Below are 18445 nucleotides of genomic sequence, written 5' to 3'. Positions count from 1 at the left end.
TTTTACAGTCTGATTTTTTTATTAGATGTATAGCCTCTGTTGTAAGGAATTTAAAAAAAGAATTTCATAGTTGAGTTAGAAGTAATAGGTTTATTTTGACTCATCAGTGAGAAATATCTAAGTTTTATTAGTTAAAATTTGTAGTGACCGAGTCAATCATACAGAATTAGGGGGACATATTTGTGGCTGGATCATGATAGTTTGAGATATGCCTACATAAAGTTATGTCAGCAGGGATATTTATGTGTATGGTATTTTAGGATACTTACACAGTACTAGTCCTTTCAGCCATGGGGGTGTTATAATGTGATGGTCAATCCCACTATTTGTTGGTAAAAGTGTAGCCCAAGAGTTAGCAGTGGGTGGTAATGACTAACTTCCTTCCCTTTAGTTTTACACTGCTAAATTAGGGATGGCTAGTGCAGATAGCCCCTGTGTAGCTTTGCACGAAATTCAGAAAACAAAATAACAAACAAACACAGTCATTCTATATAGCTATAGAATTTCAATAATGTGCAACATTTATAACATAATGTTTTGGAACAACATGGGACATACAGAGCCATCTTGATTGTTCCACTCTTTACACTAAATTAAAATAAATAAAAAAAAATATCAATATACCTATCAAGCTTTTTTGTAAATTACTTAAATTTACTGCCTTTACAACATCTGAAGGTAACCCATTTGAAAGGTCAACTGCCCTGTTAGAAAATTGAAACTGTATTACCCAAACATAACTCCTATCCTACCAAAATTTATACTTCTGTCCCTAATCCTACTGTTCTCACTGAAAACTCATTATGTATCAATTCCCTTTACAATCTTAAACATCTCAATCAGATCCCTCCTTTTTTTCAACAGAAAACAATTTGAAAGATTACAGTCTCTTCTCATATGACAACTCCTTAATTTCAGGTATCCTTCCAGTAACTCTACTCTGAACCCTTTTCAACAATACAATCCTTTCTTAAGGTGAAGAGCACAAGACTGAACACAATATTCCAAATGCGTTCTAACCAGTGACCTGTACAATTAAATCATAACCTCTTTACACTTGTATTCAGTATTTTTTGATGCAACCTGTAAGCATATTTGCCTTGCTGCTGGCAATATTACAGTCCTTAGATAGCTTTTAAAGACTGATTGACCATAACACCAAGACCCTCTTTTTCTTCATGACTCTGTTAAGATTACTTCCATCCAAATTATACTTATAATTCAAATAATATTGTATATGCATTATGTATTTATTATAATTAAAATCCATCTCCCATTTATTTGCCCAACTCAGTAAATGATCCAAATCTTTTTGTAAATCAACAGTATCCTTTTCACATCCAGCAATGCCAAAGACCTTCATGCCACTGATAAAAAAAAAGCAAAGGTCCTAAGACTGATCCCTGATGTACCCTACTTGTAACATTAATCCAGTTTGACTGAACTTTATTTATAACAAAGCTCTGGTTTATTCCACCCAGCCACTCTTCTATTCAATTTGCTAACTTATCTCCCACATGTACAGAGATAATGTTTTTTACAAGTCTTTTATGTGGCACTTTGTTAAACGCTTCTTGAGAATACAGATGTACCTAAATCACACCAGTTTGCTTATCTGCATATTCAGTAACCTTTTCAGAGAATGTCAAAATATTTGTAAGGTAAGATCTTTCATTACTGAAACCAAGTTAACTGTCCAATAAAATTCCAAACATTGTTAAATGATTTTGAAAAGCATCCTTTAACAGACTTTCAAAAACTTTTCCCACAACTAGTGTAAGACTAATGCGTATAATTAGTGGGACAATTTTTATCACTTCATGTTAAAAGAGGAATTACATTAGGTAACTTTCAATTTTCTGATACCTGCCCACTATTCAAGGACTGACAAAAAATGGTAGGAGATGGGTCACATATTCAATTTTTAACCTCCTTCAAGGCCCCTAGGTAAATGTTAACTAGTCCAGTAGCCTAATTCTTTTTAAGCTACCCAATTTTTTTCTTAATTAGCTCAAAATTAATGCATCATGTGGTTTGATCATGTTTTCATTTATCAACTTGTCAAGATGTGGAATACTGCTTAAATTATTGTTAGTAAAAATAACTGAAGAAAAAGCTAAATTTAACAGTCCAGCCATCTTGTAATCATCACGTATTAGCCTTTCTAAATAATTCTACTGGTTTGGAGGAATTATGCCTATCATCAGTAATTCTGAACAAAATTCCTATATAGATATTGGATTAATGTTGGGAATATATACTTGAAAATATACACTCCACCACTGAAGGAAGCCTGGCTGTTTAGTTTGACCTTGTTTTATAAGAGAGAGTAAAAACTATATCAAACAGTTTATAATTTGTTTCATGTTTGATCCTTACTTTATATCATAAACTTACTTAATATAGTGTTCTTACTTATAATAATAATAATAATAATAATAATAATAATAATAATAATAATGATGATGCATTAATTCATTATTTGAACACTGTTAGTTTTACTAATATTTTTGGTTATAATCCTAATAATACTTCAAGCTTTAGCCAACTTTGGAAAGTTAAACTTATTTAGGTTTTCTCTCCTTCTGGTTCTTTTTCCTAATTCCTTTGTGTATTCAAATTGATAATGATGTTGACATTTATGTTATTGTTTAGGAACATTTGTATCAAGTCCTGGCCAGCCATAGATTTACTAATTGTTATTGTTTGGGAACATTTGTATCAAGTCCTGGTCAGCCATAGATTTACTAATTGTTATTGTTTGGGAACATTTGTATCAAGTCCTGGCCAGCCATAAATTTACTAATTGTTATTGTTTGGGAACATTTGTATGAAGTCGTGGCCAGACATAGATTTACTAGTTGTTATTGTTTAGTAACATTTGTATGAAGTCATGGCCAGACATAGATTTACTAGTTGTTATTGTTTTGTAATATTGTAATGAAGTCGTGGCCAGACATAGATTTACTAGTTGTTATTGTTTAGGAACATTTATATCAAGTCGTGGGTCGACATAGATTTACTAGTTGTTATTGTTTAGTAACATTTGTATCAAGTCGTGGCCAGACATAAATTTACTAGTTGTTATTGTGTAGTAACATTTATATCAAGTCATGGCCAGACATAGATTTACTAGTTGTTATTGTTTAGTAACATTCGTATGAAGTCGTGGCCAAACATAGATTTACTTGTTGTTTAATTAATCAGAGGTTGGGATTTGCTGTTTTTAATGCAGTCGTTCCTTATGGTTTTGTTTAATTATTTATCTTCAATTAAATTTAGTTATTTAATTTCACTAAAATATATATATATAATTAATACAAATATTTTATACATATTAAACATTTTAACCTATACAGTTAATGAATGTAACACTGAAGGAAGAATGGGATTCATAACACACAAACAGTTGTTTGTTTAAATGATTCCTTCCATCTGTGACACCACTGAAGCATGTTGTGATTGTTGTTAAGCCCATTAGATCACTCTGACAGGGTAACTTCTTTTCAAAAGAGAAAATAGATCTTAACCTGCCCCTGTAAGACACTCCTTCCATCCATAGAATCAAAGTACTTCTCTTCTGGACAATTTCCAATAGGATAAAAAAAAACAGAACTGTATACAGCATTCCAGTGAGGTCAAATAAATGATTTCTTTTAACTCCTAAGATGAATAGCCTTGAAGTATCTTTTTGGAGTCATTATGAAATTATAGCAAGCTAGGTGACATGTAATACTTAACTGAAGTCAGTTATATACCCATATTATTATCCACAGTTAATTGTGACATGTTGATGTATGTTAATGTTGTTTATTTCTCTTTCTTAAAGTATAGTTAAAGTAATTTTCAAATACCACAGTATTTCAATCTAAATAACCATGTTTTTGTATTTGAAGTTCGTGAACACTTACAGGTTTTTGTAGTTTACAGATAAACTGTGTAAACCTTGTGTGTGTTCTTACAGCAAAGCCTCATTGGGCTATCTGCTGAGCCCACCGAGGGGAATCGAACCCCTGATTGTAGCATTGTAAATCCGTAGACTTACCGCTGTACTAGCGGGGGGCTTGTATTTGAAACATGTTGTTTGCTTTTGTTTCTATTTGCTGCTAAAACCTGCTGTTTAATGGTGTTTTTTTAGGCATACAGTAACAACATTTCTTACATTTGACCATTTAATTGAGAACCCTAATTTAAAATTTAAATTGTCTAAAAACTGGGGTAATTATAAAAAATAAGTTTCATTATTCTTGTTTTACATAAAATAAAATTTTAAAGTTAATGACTCTAGAATCCTCTTATCAGTATATTTTAAAAATTAAAAATTTCTTTAGGTATTTTCTATGAACTACCAACAAATTATGTATTAGAAAATTAAATTTGAGTGAAAACAAAAGGGTGTTATATTTAGCAGAATAAAAATTTGAAAGGACTATCTATGAAAGCAATAACTTTACAAAAGGTACCTTAAATCTTTGAGAAGAGTAACTTGTGTTTTCAGAAATATTTTATTATCTGAAATGAGTGACAAGATAACTTGGTCTGGTGGAAATAGGCCTAGTTCTTTAGTTGTTGTCTTGTAGTTTTGATATGTTTGTTTAGTTACCTATTTATATATTCTGCTTTTAATTTTTGTCAATAATATGTAACATTTGTATGCTTCTGTTTAGTACTTCAACCTTTGAGAATTGTAAATCAGAACACACAGTTTTTTTTTTTTAACTGAGTGGAAGAGTTATCACACGACTCAGAATGACTCAGCATAGACTTTGGTGTTTCTTGTGAAGTTGGCTATAAGGCAGGCTGCAGCAGATTGTGATGTCACTGAGCGTGTAATTTTGTACTTGTCAAAGTAAGAAGAGGCTGTTGAATGTAAATAGGAGCTTTACAGTCTGTGTTCAGTTTTCAAGTTGTGAATCATTTATTTACAGTAATTCAAGGGTGAACTTGTATGACAGTAACCTAGTTTTACAAGAAACTTCTCTGAGAGAGGTAACTGTAACATTGTAAGTAAAAATATCCCTTTCACTTGATGATATGTATTGTTTGAATATTTAGTATTTATAATTTTCCTCTGAAAGATCTGGAACTCTTATAATCTGTACACCAGCTGGAGCAAACTGTGGGTCATTTTAAATGTTCAAGTCTTCATGTGGGGGAAAGGGTGTCTGCAGAAATTTTTTCAAAAGAAGAGGAAAAGTAGTGTGCAATTATGAATTGAATAACAAATTCATTTACGTGTGTTGAATGAATAAAGAAAGAATTATGTTTCCCATTTTCCATGTGAGGGTAAGTGCTCCCTCTTGTTTCTCCACAACATCCGTGAGTGGGGTTTGTGTGTGAAAGATTTGTGACTAGATGTCGTGTCTGTTGTTTTGATACCTTGTGTTAATGAAGAAGTGACAAATGTTTAAAGATATTGGTTGAAAATAAGCATTATGATAATGATTGTGAGTTTGGAGTGACTTAGGCCTAACTATAAAGCTCAAATGACACTTCTTTTACATTTTCATAACTTTTATTTCATTTTCTTATGTATTAATCCCAGATTGAGACAATAACTTCATAATTAATTATTTAAAAGAACCATACACCATTTTGCTAACTTGATGAAGCCTAAAAGAAGTATTCAGAATTGTTTTCTGGTCAAGTAAGGCAGGTCTTGTGGAGGGTCAGTTGGGAATTCTAATGAGTTTTTATTGCTATTGTAAAGGTTAAAATACATTATTAGTATATAAATTAGACATGTTAAAAGTGCATACATATGCTAAGCATTTTGAAATAGAAAATGTTTGTTATGGTAGTTTAGTTTCTTTCAGTATATTTCTCTCTTTTAATGTCGGTAATTAGTCTTTATAGAATAAACTTATTAACTGTTACTTATTGTATAGTTGGTACAAATGAAAGAAATAACTGTGTTCTAACTTGTAAATGTATAACATTTATTGAAATGTGTCGTTTGTCATTGTATGTGATTATATTGTTGCTCTTGGCATTTTCTTTGTGTCACAAACAGTTTAACATCAGTGATGAAAGTCGTGAAGAAACGGGTGGCCTGTCCACAGACAGTACAACACATCTGGGAGGCTATTTTATATATCAGGCAGCAGAAACAAATCCCAAACTTTAATCAGATATCTAGCTACATGCGACGTAAGTACAACATGAAAGTGAACGAACTTGAACAACAGCTAGATTTTGCAGTTAGAGACAAGCTGGTGGTGATGAAGACAAGCATAGGATGCAAGGGCTCCAAAGTTGGTGTTGAACAGAATGGATACAGACTACCTGATGATACAGGGGTGGGTGAATATAAGGAGGTGTGTGCTTTGTGTGTTCAAAATCACATTAATGTTTTGATTCTGAAATGAAGGAGTGTATAAAGCCATGCATGAACTACAAAGTGTTGTACAGTAAGTTTAACATTTAGATAATAAGTAGTCAAAATAAGGGTACTTTGTAGTAATTTATTTTGTTGGTGAGTTTTACAAAATTAGAGTTATAGAGTTCTCTTTCTATATCAGTTTTACTATTCTGTTACACGTCTGTTTTCACTGGAGATCTATGCCATGCGATTAGTACATTTTTTACATGTTTTATCTTGTACCAGGGATTTAAAGACTCTGACAGTGCCTCTCAAATTGTAGGTTGTGGTCCACTGATGAGCCTCAAATCAGTTTGAGGTGGAATGCGAAAGGCTTAAAATTAGGTGACAATAATTTATAAATGTTACAAAACAAGAAGAGTGTAATACAAACTACATAAAGCTTTGTAAAGTTTTAACTTTAGGTTAATGAGAGTTTTGATAAATAGATCTAAAATTTACACAGGACTTATTGCTGAATTTACAGTATATATATAGATATTTTTTATTGAAGTCAATAAAGTGGAAGTTGAACATCAGTTGATTTACAGTGAAAACAGCAACACTGACAGCACAGCCATACCTGTCATACTTCCATAATTATCTGTGGTGGGTTGTAGGAAATGCTTTGAAGTTAAGGTTGGCCATATTACCAAAAACAGATGAGAAAAACTAAACCAAGGCTCTCTGTTTAATGCGATATTCCCAATTCACAGAGACTGAGGCCTTCTATTTACTCTGATACCAGGGATTTAGAGTGACTAAATCTCGCTGTTGACTGTAACACATTTGGGTTTTAAAGAGTCTGAGATTTACTGTGACTCCTGAAATTTATAGATATTGAGACTCGCTATTTACTCTGACCTCAGGTATTTAGAATGACTAAGGCTCACTATTTACTCTGACCCCAGGTATTTACAGTGACTTTGGTGTTATATTTTCACTGATGCCATGGATTCAGAGTGACTTTGGTGTAATTTTTACTTTGACACCAGGAATTTCAGGAAGACATAAGGCTTATTGTTTACTGTGATTTTTATCATCATTTGCCTTATTAATTTTCATTAGGTTTTAGCAAAGTTTTGGGAGAAACAAAATTTGATATATAATATGCCCACAGTTCCTGAATGAGTGAGCACAAATTGTACAATCTTATTGAACTGTGATTCACTTGTTCACCCAGCATGAACCAAGTGTAAGAAAATATGACATTTGCAAGGGCTGGATGTAACTATTTTATGTACATTTAAGAATTCCAAGCCTAGTAAATTAGTTTTGAGGGTATACACCTGCAGATTTATTTAGTAATTCCACTCACTGGTCAATACAAGTAATAATAACAAACTTGGTTTCAGTTTTGTTTAACACAGGAGCATGTGTAATTTCATTGAGATTGAATGCTAATCCTTTACATGCATCATAAGTACATAGACTAAAGGATTTACTTGAAGGAACAATTAGATTTACAGTTTTATCATGGTCTTGAAGGTCATTTTGAGGTCAGGGAAGATCACTATCCCAAAACTATAAGTTCAAAAATGAAGTAAAAATTGTTTGTGCAGGAATTAATTGGAACTTTAGCATGTGACTTATCAATAGATAGGTTATGATGTGTGCTGCACATCTATTATGATAAAAGAGATGATTTATACTGCCTCTACACAGAATGTGTACATAAATATACTGTATATGAAGTGTGTCAGCATTTTACTTTTCAGATGTATTCTGTGCAAATCTTTTATGTGATATATTGATTTGGATGAGATAATGTAAGATTTCAAGTGGATAACTACTTGGATGTTAAATTTTTTGTTATATGTATATAACATGGCTTTAATATTTGACAGTCACTTTGTTAATATTGTCATATATTTTGAAAGATATGAATTACAAACAGTAAACTTGTCTTTGGTTGATATGATGTAGAACAATCTGAAACTGGTTATACAAAACTATCACTATGAGAGGAATGTTAGTGGATATAAAAAAGAGATGCTTGAAGTTTACTTAGAAAACAAACCACACTTTTAAAGTTTAACTTGTGTGATCAGATCCCTGTTGTTTCAATAAGGAATGGATTACTGGCACATAATATTGATTTTGATCAGACGTCCAGTAACCATGTGGTATCTTATATTTTTCTGGTAAAGGCCACACCATTCACATCCTGTAACCTGACACTGATGCTTTGTTTTGGGTGTATGAAGACAAACAAATTGTTGAGAATTCATGTGTGATAGAGGCACAGGATAAAAGTGATATGTGTTCCTGTAAAAACCCTATACATTAGCATTTGGCTAGAACTGGAGAAAGTTTGCCAGAGTTTTATGTTTTTTGAGGCTGAGATGCATGCTGTTGGAAGATGTACATGAAAATGTAAGCTCAAGTATTGGAGTACTTTAGTCAAAGTAAAGCAAAGTGTCATTGAAGACTTTGGTCAGTGGACAAAATGAACACTATCTCAAGATATACATACAATAAACTGGAAGAGTCCAATTTTCTCAGCAAAACAAAAAAGGCATGCATGCTGGAGACAGTTGAAACCCTCATGCAGCTGGTGTTGCCCTACAGTAATACTTTGGTTACTCAAATGTGCATTAAGAGAGGATAACAGGAAACACATTAAACCCATCTACTTCTGTATTAAGCCCACTGTTGAGATAGGTTTTTTCTAAAAGACTATTATTGTAATACATATATATTCGTACCTGTCTTTCACCTGCCATCTTTCTTTGTGGTAATCCATTATACAGTCTGATAATGTGAGACCATGTGCAGATGACACAAAATTCATGATCTTTCCATGCACCTGTGAAGTTGTTCATGTAGATTCTTCCCTTTTATTTTCTACTTGTGGAGTAAAGGGGGAGACATTGCTTCCCAGTCTCAAGCCACTAAGGAGTATATGAAGGTTTTCCTCTTAGGGTTTGTGTAATCTCTGTGGTTTGAGACTGAGTGAATGTCCCTCTTGATCAGAAGTAGGGTTTGGATGTTTACCTGGGCTGATTCCTATACTTTAAACCTGACCATTCTTGGTGTTTATGCCAGCTAAGTTGTTTTTATGTTCTCTTTGAAGGGCAGGTCTTGAATGATTCATTCCTATGCTCATTTATTCTCTTAAATATCTCTAATACAAGCTTTATGAGTTTTCTCTTTTTCTAATTCAGTTTTCATAAGGGACTTTATCCTTTTGATTTTCTTCACTGATACCAGTCTTTTTATCATTTTATTAGTGTTGGATTCTAGCTGTCTGTTCTGGGAATAGAAGTTTTGAAGTGAACATTTCAGATAGATATTTGCCTCTTAATATATCAATTCACTCATATTTGTGACCTATGGTGTGTCTTTTGTCAGGTCAAGAATGAGTCCTTGATAGAACAATGTGTTTGAGAGGAGTATTGAGCAGGTAGGATGTGTTATTCTCTTGTTGTTGAAGAGCTATAATGTAATGCTGATTGGATCATAAACTATAGCAGCATATGTTGTGTGTTGTAGTAGGAATTTTGTTCAAAGTTTTGACACGTACAGAAATGTTTGTAGCAGTGGTGTGAGGTAATAGGTGTTAGTTACGTGGAGAGGTTAGTGTCTATCTGAAATACGTTAACATTTTTAAGAAGGGCATCCAATCTATTTTTAAAGGAGGATGTGTGGTTGTGATATACTAACTTAATCTGCTGTGTTTATACAAACTTAGTATAAATGTATATGAACTTAGTAGTTATATTTCTGTAAAAATATATGGTATCATCCATTTTATTTTATTTGTTAGTACACAGTATAACCTTATTTTGATACACTATGTATCTATGCTTTTATTAATTCCACTTGAATCAAGAGTAGGTTTGGGGTAGTGACCTTTTAGTAACCTCAAAATGACCTTCAAAGGTAAAAGAAAAAATTAAACTTTTTTTACTGAAAATGTATGCTTTGATTATTATGTTTATAATGAGTGAAAATATTAAAGTTAGATTCCAACAGGGTCCAGTATTGCTTTCGCATTTCATTCCCACAGGATTTGGCATTAGTACATACCAATATTTGATTCACACAGCATTTGGTGTTTTTACATATGCCTCTGTGTTATTTACTGTTAATTTCATTCACTATGAGTTAATTTTCATGGTTGATATAAATGAGTATGGTCAATTATTTTTATCTTTAATGGTAGACTCTTCACCTATTTTATATGTGTACCTTTCTGACTTCTTATTCTAAAAGAAATAAAATGAGTTATCTCCTGCAAGTGTTGTATTTAATGGACTAATACATGAAATATTTTTTTAAATAGGAGTTATTGCATAAAACTATTTACGCTTTAAAGAAAGTGTAGAGTAGTGGGGCTCATATGAACCCATGTTGGAGTTTTAGATGTTTTGAATTGATCATTGGTCCATGATTTTGTTACTTAGGATCCTTAACACTGTCACATATGAATTTTTTAACACTAAACTTAATGAAAGTTATTGGGCTTTGTAATTAAACCTTTTACTGCTTTCATCAGTATTTTCTTTATGATAAGTGAAAACAAGATTGCTTACTGTGAATCCTACCAGTGTTGATTGTTGTTGGTAATTTGACAGTTAAGGTTAAGTAATTCACACAATATCAAAATTTATATTTGTTTTCAAAATGACTGGAATATTGCTTTGATTTTATATTGTTGTTTCTCCTTTTAATTTATTGGACATATATGCTCATTGTTTTTAATAGGAACCAGACAGTCATGACTGGTTCTGTTTTGAATGTCATCGTGGTGGAGAAGTGTTGCAATGTTCGTCGTGTCATCGAGTTTATCACACCATTTGTATTAAAGAGGACATTTCTGATAAGTTCGTGTGTGGTATTTGTAAGGTATTGTAATATGTTTTTCACCTATTTCTGTGATAAACACCACATGTTATATTAATAAAACAGTTTTCTCTGAGTAGTGTTTAGTTTGTACACTGTATTAAACTCATTTTATGAGGTCACTGACTTATTCGCAGTACACTGTGTAATCACATCAGCTATTCTTTAGAATGGATAAATTTATTTCCTAATAGTCCTCTCACTGTATTAGTACTAAGTTTACAGACTTACACTCAAACATTTCTAATTTGATTCCTCATGTGTACAGTTCACAGATTGCTTATTGTGTAACTTTATGGAAAAAAACATAAAATTCCATAATACTAGTATGTGTACTATACAGTACGAGATGATTTATGTATGTCAGAATGAAATCATTGTGACATACTTAAATCCTTTTATTTTTTTACTTCATCTATTTGATCCTGATTGATTTAAATTCCATTTGAAAAATGAACATTACATTGTTAATCCTTTCACTGTTTTAAGTATTAAAATTGGTACTTGAATGGTTTGACTGAAATATTTGAGTGTTGTATTTGATACTCAAAACCAATATATTAAAAATGGGTTTTATGAAATCGGGCATACCATTTAGACTCTCTGATTGTTGTTAAACATTTAAAATGAGTGTAATTTTCCATTGAAACTATTATATAGACAAAAACTGTGTAAGTGGTAGTAGTCTAGGATGTTGAGGAATTATGACAATCGATCATTTATGATGCTCAAAACATAGAATAAAAATACCTTCATATTTTTGAGTATCGTGTGTCACTCAGATTTTGTAAATGCTATTATTAGGATCATACTGTAATAATAAATCTAGAAATTATGTAGTTCATGTAAGAGGTCAAAGTGTCACAGACTTGATCATGAATTTGTGTCAAACAGTGAAAGGGTTAATCAAGCCCCTTAGGGGTTTTTTGAATATTAGAGGAGTGAATGATAATATTATTCCACCCATGTTGTATTTGTTATGTCCATTGCTGACTCATATCATTAAATGTAGAGTTTTTCAGACCAGCTGAGATACAATAAACATTCTAGTGATCAGAATACTGTATATATTAAAAAATACAGTAGGCCTAACATAGTGTCCTAAGAAAGAATAATTAATTATAATCACGCTTTGTCAGCTTGTTCACACCATGACGGTTAAAAAATGGTTTTATCATTTGTAATCCCACATTCCACAGAGGAATGCAGTTCTCTCTCTTTCAGACATTTCCACTGTGTAATAGCCTGTACATACTTGGATCAATAATGTTTACTCTTTATACAACTAAGCTATAAATTCAAATATATTTTTCTTTAAAGTTTTTATGGTCTCACTGATTTAACCACTTCTGATATCTAATTCTTCATTTCCTTAAGAAAATTATAATTTTGAAGTTTTAGTTTTTAGAACTTATCCAGCATTTATTTATTAGCAGATTTCATTCACATCACACTGGTATAGAAGTCATTCTTCTGTGTTTATTTTAAGTTTTCAAAAACTAGGATATTCTAAGTCAGTGTATTAAATGTGAATAAAAAAAATAACATTACTTCTTTCTTCTGCTGTTGATTTAGACAAAAAAATTAGTTGTTTGTTTGTAATTCTTAATTCAGCAGATATCAGAGGGTATATCTGGAAAAAGAAACAATAGTTCAGGGTAGATAATTTTTGGCTTTTCATGACAAGTGAGAATTTAGTTTTGAAAGTTGACCTTGTTGTTTATTTTTTAAAGAGAAACAAACCTAGTTTCTTGACCTGAAGTTGTATTTGTTGTTTACTTGTGAGCTTTTGAACCTTATATAATCAGACTATAAGTAACTTATCTATATTTGGTAGAAGTTGAATTGGAAACATTTACTGAGACCATTACTTATGTGTTTTTATTTTGAAAACAATTATTTGAAGAGATAGGAATATCTAAGATATCTTGATTATTTATGACTCATAAACTTGTATTTAACTGTCAATTTTTACTTTAAATAAAAATAGATCACATAAATTTGTAATAAGGGAAATAAAATGAAAACCTTTGTTTCCAGGTCATGGTTTTATTTATATTAGTAGAAATATATTTTAATGAACTTAGTTTTCATTAAAGAAATTTAAGAATAATAAGATACACACAAATTATTATCTCTTAATAAAATAACATTTAGACCTGAATCCAGACCTTCAAAAAATACAGAAAAACATTATAGATACTGCATAAAAACATTGTAGAAAACTATATGAAAATATTGTAGAATACTGCAGAAGGCATGTAGATACTACATAAAACATTGTAGATACTGCATAAAACATTACAGAATACTGTATGAAAACATTATAGAATACCACACAAGACGTATAGATACTACATAAAACATTACAGAATACTGCACAAGACATTATTGAATACTACATGAAAACATTATAGAGTACTGGTTTACAAGTTTTGTATCAAATTGTTCAAAAGTTTTTTGTTTCTGTTGTCTTGGAATGAAACTAGGTGTACACATAAAGCACTTGGAATATAAATATTTGAATAATTTAACTTTCATTCCCAGAACATGTAAAGTGATACAAACAGGAGGTGAAAGTTTTTTCATTTCTTTTCTCTTTCATGTTTTACCTCCACAACTTTTTATTAGTTTCTGTTAAGTGATTTTCTATTGCATTATATGAGTGTACATTCATTCTTAATGTTAGTTCCTGAATAAAAGGTATATGACTGAAAAATTTAACACTTATTTCTCATTGCCTTAGACGTAAATTGCTTTTTTTTTTTATCTGTAGGTAGCTTGTTCAAATACTGTCAGTGTATGTCCTTGCCCTTTCAACAGTGGAAACATTATAATATCAGGGTCAATTCCACTTATAATATTAGCACAAAATGTGGCAAGTAGTGTTAACTAGCTGCCTTCCCTTTTGCCTATCTCCTCAAAATTAGGAATGGCCAGTGCAGATAGTTCTTTCATTGCTTTATACAAAATTCAAAAACAAAGAAACATACAAATTTAAACCTTGTTTGTATTGCATTTTGAAATTTTGTGACACTGTAACTATTTTTCTTGAATATTCATGTTATTTTGCACAATACCAGTTTATCTCTCTAGAATATATGTATTTGAGTATAAACAAACTTAATGATATTCAGGAAGGATTTATTTTCTAAACCAGATAAGAGATTTTACTTTTTGTAAAATATTAAGTCTCAAATATTAAATATAGAAAGTGTGAAGTAAAGAGTTATTTCTGACATGACTAAACTGTACAGTACATGTATGTCTTATTTTTCTCTAGACTTTGAAGAACAAGGATCTTATGAAAATAAAGAAAGAAGATTTAAATACCTTACTCAGCTATACCTGTTTAAGGTTAAAAGAAAAAGTAAGAATCATTGTTTGAATTATAGTGATTAATGGTATTTGTTAATTGATTAGTACAATGTTTCTCCAACCATGATATGCACATGCAGGCACAAAAATAAACAGTTGGCTTCAGGTGCTGCCAATGAGTCTGTCTTCCTTATAGTCAGGGGTTTAGCTCTAGTGACACTGGCAGACAGATTCAATAGTATAGTCATAACAGAGACAGGGTGAGCAAATAAGGTGGTATTATTTCAGTTAGAATATTTGTGACTGTTGATATTTGGAAACCATCATTTTGATTATTTTTGTGACTGTCTTTAATCACAGTTTTTGCTCAATCAACTTTTGTGATAATTTAAAATATTAGTGATTAAAAACATTAATTTTGACTTGTGTCATGTAATTGCTGCACATAGTTAATCATAATTTAAATAAAATGATTCACAAAAACATTAGAAAATGTATTAACTTGGCTTAATTATGTCAGGTGAAGCAGTTAGAATTACAATGTGATATGTTTTACAGTAATGAAAAATTAAAGGTTCAAAGAAACAGAGAGCAGTAATAGAGAGATTCTTCCATATTAGATTTTTACTTAGGTCTTTTTTTTTCTTTTTTTTTTGTAACCAAAGTCAAACTTATTTTGATATATATATATGAAAACCTAAAACTGTTATGATGCAATTGTTGTGTGTTTAGAGAACATAAAGAAAGAGTGTTTGAAGTTGATTCCTGTTTTCTCCACATGTTTTTTATGTCCTAGAATCTTGAGAAGAAATACATGAATACTGTGGTTTTAAATTCAGGTTAATCCTTACAAGCTTGGTTATCTCATGATCTTACAGGGGCAAAATGAGGGCATCTAATTTTGAAGAGTTGTGGATAATTACTTCTTTAAACTTACCCATAAAATTGTTACTGGAATGTTGTAATTTCAGATTTTATTTTGTTCTGTGTTTTATTTAAAAAAAAAAGCTGAAATAAACTCCAAATATATCAACAGGTGTCTAGGAGTACTGTATTACTAGCTATCTGTTTGTTTTGAAGCCTCTTAGTTCCTTTCATGGACTATAAATTTTTAAAAGTTCACTTGCTGTGTCTATAGGCTGTGTAGAGATTGTGCCCAGAAGTAAACTAAGCTGTCAGTAGTTTTATTTGTATGTTGAGGGTGGGTTGTTGTATGATAACTTAATGGTTTCTCTGTGAGATTTGTTAACTTAGTAGAAGTAATTACTTTGACTGGCTGAGTTTTTCCATATTCAGTATTGGAGTACTTTTAGTGTTGTAAGTTGAAAATGTTATGAATAGTAGTTTCTCTGTCGTCTCATGAGTAAAGGTGACACATCAACAGCTGTATTTAAATAGATCAGAACCAAGTTTTACATACATGATAGATACTATCTATTTATATTAGTTTTAATGCTTTAGGTGGTATTTCATTGCACCATTTCAGTCAGCAAAGTGTCTTAACACATGGCATTGTTAGGCCTACTGTAGTACATTATGAAAAGTAGCTTTAAGTCAATAGTTATAGAGGTTATAAACTGAGAAGTAATAGCCAAAATCAATTTATACTGTGAAAGGTATGTAGTCTTTTGCTTGGTGTTTAAAATGTGTTTATTCCATATGCTGATGGTAACCTTTATGAGTTACTAATTTTTATTAATGCAAGTCCAGAGTTGGCTAGTATAATGCTATTAGTATTGAAAGGGTTAAGACAGTTAAATGGTGTGTATACATCATATGAAGAGTTTTAAAGAACAAGGGTGACTGATAAGGTTCCAGCAAGTGTGTGTATGTGTATGAATAGAGATCACGTAATTATTATATTACTGTTCACTTGATTTTATTATAAGGTATGACTCATCATTAACAATATTTAAGGATAGAGCATTGTATTTAATGGGCTGTTTCTATAGTGGAATGATATTTTAGCTTCAGTACTGACATTATGTTGACTCCTACTGTGAGGCTTCAGTACAGAAGCTGAAATACATTCTCTAACTCCAGAAATAGTCCACTAAATCCAAAACTTCAGAATGTCTTTATTGCCTGTGTAAAATACCTCTAACGTAAGAACATTTGTCAAACAGACACGAGAACTTCATAAGATGCCTCAGACAGAGGAAGACCGGTGGAAACAGTCACATCTTATTCATACTAAAATGGACTTGATATCTATGGAAGAAAAGACGCTCCTCCATAGTTACAAAAGTCTTGAAGAGTTCAAACTGACGCACAGAACATTGTTCACAACGCTTGTCATATACTACGGAGGTAATGCACAAGAAAACACTGGGTTTACTTTCATCTCACTATTGTAGGTTGTTTATTTAGGATGAAGTAACCAGAAGACTTAAGCATCTTTTTTTCTTTTTTACATTTTATTTTTCACTTTTTATAATTATTTTTAGCATGCATTGGAGGGTGTAAGACTGTTTCATTCATGTTATATTAGAGAAGATAAACATGTGCTGGAGGGTGTAAGACTGTTCCATTCATGTTATATTAGAGAAGATAAACATGTTGTAGGGTGTAAGACTGTTCCATTCATGTTATATTAGAGAAGATAAACATGTGCTGGAGGGTATAAGACTGTTTCATTCATGTTATATTAGAGAAGATAAACATGTGCTGGAGAGTATAAGACTGTTTCATTCATGTTATATTAGAGAAGATAAACATGTGCTGGAGGGTGTAAGACTGTTTTATTCATGTTATATTAGACAAGATAAACATGACTTGGAGAGTGTGAGACTGTTTCATTCATGTTATATTAGAGAAGATAAACGTGACTTGGAGAGTGTGAGACTGTTTCATTCATGTTATATTAGAGAAGATAAACGTGACTTGGAGAGTGTGAGACTGTTTCATTCATGTTATATTAGAGAAGATAAACATGTGTTGGAGGGTGTAAGACTGTTTCATTCATGTTATATTAGAGAAGATAAACATGTGCTGGAGGGTATAAGACTGTTTCATTCATGTTATATTAGAGAAGATAAACATGTGCTGGAGGGTATAAGACTGTTTCATTCATGTTATATTAGAGAAGATAAACATGTGCTGGAGGGTGTAAGACTGTTTCATTCATGTTATATTAGACAAGATAAACCTGAGTTGGAGGGTGTAAGACTGTTCCATTCATGTTATATTAGAGAAGATAAACATGTTGTAGGGTGTAAGACTGTTCCATTCATGTTATATTAGAGAAGATAAACGTGACTTGGAGAGTGTGAGACTGTTTCATTCATGTTATATTAGAGTAGATAAACATGTGTTGGAGGGTGTAAGACTGTTTCATTCATGTTATATTAGAGAAGATAAACATGTGCTGGAGGGTATAAGACTGTTTCATTCATGTTATATTAGAGAAGATAAACATGTGCTGGAGGGTATAAGACTGTTTCATTCATGTTATATTAGAGAAGATAAACATGTGCTGGAGGGTGTAAGACTGTTTCATTCATGTTATATTAGACAAGATAAACCTGAGTTGGAGGGTGTAAGACTGTTCCATTCATGTTATATTAGAGAAGATAAACGTGCATTGGAGGGTGTAAGACTGTTTTGTTTATGTTGTATTAGAGAAGATAAACATGACTTGGAGGGTGTAAGACTGTTTTATTCATATTATATTAGACAAGATAAACATGTGCTGGAGGGTATAAGACTGTTTTATTCATATTATATTAGACAAGATAAACATGTGCTGGAGGGTGTAAGACTGTTTCATTCATGTTGTATTAGAGAAGATAAACATGACTTGGAGGGTGTAAGACTGCTTCGTTCATGTTATATTAGAGAAGATAAACATGAGTTGGAGGGTGTAAGTCTGTTTCATTCGTGTTATATTAGAGAAGATAAACATGAGTTGGAGGGTGT

General features: G+C 31.6%; 1 pseudogene across 1 annotated transcript in view; it reads left to right on the top strand.

The window, feature by feature from the left end:
* Nucleotides 1-5086: 5086 nt before the first annotated feature.
* Nucleotides 5087-18445, top strand: part of LOC143228450 (zinc finger MYND domain-containing protein 11-like) — a 34258-nt pseudogene continuing 20899 nt past the window's right edge. Inside the window, exons 1-6 of the transcript XR_013015333.1 lie at nt 5087-5286; nt 6014-6317; nt 11072-11212; nt 14493-14579; nt 16654-16880; nt 17287-17419. The product of XR_013015333.1 is annotated as a zinc finger MYND domain-containing protein 11-like (transcript). The remainder of the gene's footprint in view (nt 5287-6013; nt 6318-11071; nt 11213-14492; nt 14580-16653; nt 16881-17286; nt 17420-18445) is intronic.

This window comes from Tachypleus tridentatus, chromosome 10 (assembly GCF_004210375.1).
Source record: "Tachypleus tridentatus isolate NWPU-2018 chromosome 10, ASM421037v1, whole genome shotgun sequence".
Classification (NCBI taxonomy): domain Eukaryota; kingdom Metazoa; phylum Arthropoda; class Merostomata; order Xiphosura; family Limulidae; genus Tachypleus; species Tachypleus tridentatus.
The sequence above is the reverse complement of the archived record's forward strand: the minus strand, read 5'-3'. Positions and strand labels throughout refer to the sequence as shown.